This window comes from Dendropsophus ebraccatus, chromosome 5 (genome assembly GCF_027789765.1).
Source record: "Dendropsophus ebraccatus isolate aDenEbr1 chromosome 5, aDenEbr1.pat, whole genome shotgun sequence".
Classification (NCBI taxonomy): domain Eukaryota; kingdom Metazoa; phylum Chordata; class Amphibia; order Anura; family Hylidae; genus Dendropsophus; species Dendropsophus ebraccatus.
Genome location: NC_091458.1, coordinates 151,208,228 through 151,213,145, shown reverse-complemented (window position 1 = coordinate 151,213,145; position 4,918 = coordinate 151,208,228).

Here is a 4,918-nt window from a genome sequence, read left to right as displayed (position 1 = left end):
TGATCTGATTTGGCTGGATTATTTTTAAATAAGTATACTTAAAGTGTCTGTCGTTTACATTTTTTTGCAGAAATCAATAGTACAGACGATTTTAAGAAACTTTGTAATTGGGTTTATTAGCCAAAAATGCATTTTTGTCATGAAAAAGCAATTTGAAGCTCTTCCCCGTCTTCATGGTTCTCTATGGAGGGGGGAGGGGTGGAGGGAGATGAGGCACCAAAACAACAAAGAGTTAATTTACAGCTACATCACCGGGCTATCTCCCCTGAAGTCAGCACTGACCTCTCTGACCTCTGAATACCAGCTTTCATACAGCACCCACTGTGTAATCCTTTGTTCTCTGCTGGTGACTAATCTCCCTCCTCCCCCCCCCCCCTCTCCATAGTTACACAGGGCCCGACTGATGTAAAAGAGTCGAGATTTCCTGATAATGAGCAGTGAATGAGAGAGAGGAGGGGGGGGGGGCTGGGGAAAGTCTTTTTGAATGCAGGTAATGGCATATTTGCCTAATAAACCCAATTAAAAAGTTTCTTAAAATTGCATGTACTATTGATTTTTGCAAAAAAAAAAAAAAAAGCGACAGTGACACTTTAAAGGGTGCCTGTCACGACATATGGCCGCTGGCCAATCAGCATTCACATTTCATGGGCCACTCTGTGCAGAGCTTAGCATGAAATGACATCACTTCCTGCATTTGCTTTTTTTTTTTTTTTTTTTTTTGCTGTTACTAAAGACCAAATGTCCTTAGTGACGGAGCCTCGACTGCAGTTTCCAGTAAGTGAGACACCTAGTGGCCGATTTTATAGAATTGTTTTTCCTATATAAAACAGGAAAAGAATAAATTAATTAAATTACAATGATGTAGTATATCACCTCCCCTGCAAATTTACCATTATTTATTGGTAATGACAGTACCCTTTTAAAGATGGCCTAGGACACAATACCTTTGGTATGGTGACATGTGAAGGGGTTGTACAGGCTGGATCAGCAATTGAATAATAGGCAGAAAATAATCAAAAGCCAATGTAATAACCTGACATGACCAAAGCAGTGTAAGCACTAACGACACAGCAGAGTAAATAACACGTGTATACAACATCATGAACGCCTGCATTGTGAACAGAAGAGTCAACAAGGGGCAGCGCACATCTTCTTGTGTAACAGGGTTGAGCGTGTAGAGAGAACAGTGAGATCCGCTAAATAAGATCATGCAGAAGTAAACAGCTTGTCCATGCAGCGGCCAGAGGAGGTCAACAAACAGGCCGGTGTACAGCACAGTGAGTATACAGATGTGTGGGATCTTTTATGGGCATGTGGCCTCAGGGGTACTCCAGCAAAAATCTTATAGAAAGTTATATAGATTTGTAATTTACTTCTATTTAAAAATCTCAAATCTTCCTGTACTTATCAGCTGTTGTATACCCTGCAGGAAGTGCTGTATTCTTTTCAGTCTAACACAGTGCTGCTGCTCTGGACAGTTCCTGACATGGACAGAGATGGCAGCAGAGAGCACTGTCAGACTGGAAAGAAAACATAATTTCCTGCAGGACATACAGCAGCTGATAAGTATGTCAAAACTTAAGATTTTAAATCTAACTGCCTGTCAACTATGCCCTCCAAGTGTGCTGACAGGCAGAGAGCGGTGACCAGACACGGGCGTGGAGCCTTCCAGATGACTACCTCGCCGCCTCTGCCTGTCACGCGCCCGGGGAATAAAACTCATTTTTCTCTGGTATAAAGCTCCTGCAGCAGCTGCGGCCGGTACGTGCAGCAGCTGCTGCAGGAGCTTTATACAGCGCTCCCGGGAACCTTATCAGCCCAATTGGGTTGATTGGTTTCCTTTAAAGAAGCATTGTAATCTCGGCTAATATAGTTATACGAGTTTTATGAATAATACAGCCATTTATCAAACTTGTCTCCGTCTCCTGATATCCAGCTCTTTCCCTCCCATTGTTGACAGCTTGTTGTCTAGGTTACCAACCACCACTCTGCTCTAATAGCAGTGGTCTGTCTGCTGTGGATATATAGATATAGAGTACATACACTGTATAATATAATAAATATGTATACTATAACAATATATACACCATAAGAGAAACAGATCGCTGGTCTCAGGGAGACCAGCCAAACGATAACACTGCCGGATGCTAGTGAAGGCGCTCAATGCAGTGAAATCGTAGGTGCATTGCCCCCTGGGAAACATAAATATGCATAAGAAAAGCCCGTGGAGCCTCATTGAAGAGTCTCAAAACACAGGACTAGACAGATATCCCTCCAGACCACTGCTTTTAGAGCAGAGTGGTGGTTGGTAACCTTGACAACGCTGTCAACCATAGGAGAGAAAGAGGCAAGTTAGCTTATTGATTGTATATGCAAAATATTCACCTTGACGGACCCTACACGTACAACTGTATTAGTAGAGATGGGAATATTCCTTTAAGTGAACAGAATAATACTTATCAGATTTTCTACTTAGGACATTTAAAAAAAACGAAAAAAAAAAAACTCAGGACACGGTTCAATGTTTCTCCGTCTATAACCTGGGTAAGCATCTTGTGCTGCTTAGTGATGTGAAGCCTCCATATGGGGCAGATTATCATACAAATCTGATCCCATTCACCTTCTGTAGAGATGTTATTCATTCCTCGAGTTCCATAAGGTTTTCGCTTTGTTACCAAGCGGGAACTTGACCTTCCTCTCTTTAATAGTTTGTCAAATTTCCAAGATTCTGAACCCTCTCTATGTGGGGTGCGTGTGCGATGGGGGTCCGCTCTACTCATTTGCTTCCAGTTACAGGAATCTGACGTTAGTTCTTCGTATTAGTTATCGACTTATTATTTGACTTCCATCCACAGCAGGTGATTAATAAACATAAAACAATTACCCATTTCCCACCCCCCCCCCATCCTCCTCACGCCCTGGCAGTAGCAGAGGGCGGAGGGTGATGGTGCGAGGAAGCATATGTTGTGCCTGGGGCATGGTTAGAATCTCAAATGTCCCTTCCCCCCCATGGCAAACTCAACCTGGGGTCACACTCTTACAGCCTGTCTGGTGGGCAACAAGATACAAAGCGCTGCTTCAGCACAGCGAAAAGCGTATAAATATTCAGTGTATCCTGTAACTTCATTTGAAGACACGAAGCTCGGCGATAATGGGAATTCATTGGAAAGGGAAGTGCTAGCTTATGTAGCAGAAGCTGTGATTCTGGTTTTCTTTAAAGCTTGGGTTAGCTTGTACGGGGCTAGGATACGGCCGTTGTCTCTCACCTGGACGGTTGTATAGACACAGTAATACAGTATTAATGAAGCATTAGCTCAACGGTCTGTGCCGTTCCGCTCCGGGTGCCTGGAAAAGCTGGGTCCGGCTTCCCTGGATTGGATCCAGCTTTTCCAGGCACCCGGAGTGGAGCGGTCTGGAGTCTGACATGCCGACTGCCAAGCTAACGAAGTGCTTCATTTCATTATTTACTGTAAATTCGCTCATGTCTACCTTCATGCCATTGATTTCTGGATCACACACAACATGGCCTGATGCACAGTGTAAGTGAGCGCTGATCTTCTAGATCGCCGCTAGCTTACTGAGCCTATAACACAGCTCAAAGATGGTGCAGCAAGGGCTGTGTGTCAAAAAAAAAAAATATATGTATATATATACACATATACATACAGTGGTACCTTGGATTAGGAGCATAATTCGTTCCGGGGCCGTGCTTGTAATCCATATCCACTCTTACACCAAAGCAAATTTTCCCAAAAGAAATCATAGAAATGTAGACAATTGGTTCCACACCCCAAAAATAATGATTTATTATTCTGAATAACATGTAAAACAAATGAAACAAACAATGAGAAACAGCAGAATCTGTGATATTATAAGTTACTGTACAGTAATGGAGAGGATGGGAAACACAAGGACTGACAGAGACTGCAGGGAGTAGGAAGGAATGAGCAGGGCAGATGTGGGTACATACATGCAGCACTCTCTGTCCTAGGAGAGAGGGGTTACAGCTATGGAGAGATTACCTCCACAGTCCTGTCCCCTGATGTAAGCCCCAGCCTGAAGTGGATCTGCTATGATTTGGAAGGTGAGGGAGACATCCTGGGTCAGAGTACAGGGCTGTAGATCCCACTGTGCAGACCATGCCCTCTCCCCGCTCCCCCTCCCACCCAGTACAGGGAGCTCCTAAACCAAAGCGATGCTCTTAAACCAAGTCACAATTTTGAAAAACTGTGAGCTCTTAAACCAAAATGCTCTTAAACCAAGTTACTCTTAAACCAAGGTACTACTGTATATATATATATATATATATATATATATATATATATATATATATCATGAATGATGTCCATGCAGCCCTTGCTTTGGTGTAAAATAATAAAGATTATACTTACCTGATCACGTTCCTTGGTGTTCTCAGGCCTTGTCTGTAGGATTTCCTGGTCTCAGCAGCTGCAACTCCCACTTCTGGTCCCATCTCTGAAGTTACAGGCCGATTAGCCAAACACTGGCCTCGGTGCCAAGTGACAGGTCACTCAACCAATCACTGCCTGAGAAGGGACAGCTCTGTGACCTGTGATTAGCTGAGCGGCCTGTCACTTAAGGGGTGGTTGCGGTGAATGGGAGGAGCCAGATGGACCCTGGAAAGGTAAAGTATAGATTTTTTATACACTTCAATTGAACAAATAGACAATGATTAACCGAGGAGCCAATTGACTGATCATTGTCCCTGACGAAGTTTAAAAATCATCGTCCGCCGACCACACATGGCTACATGTAATAGGAGGTGCGCAGTTGGCGGCCAATGATTATTAAACTTGGTGAAAAACAACGATCAGCTGATCGGCTCCTTGGTTGATCGTTGTCTCTATATCAGCCTGATTAGATAATCGCCCCTTATAATAGCAACCTTACAGACAAT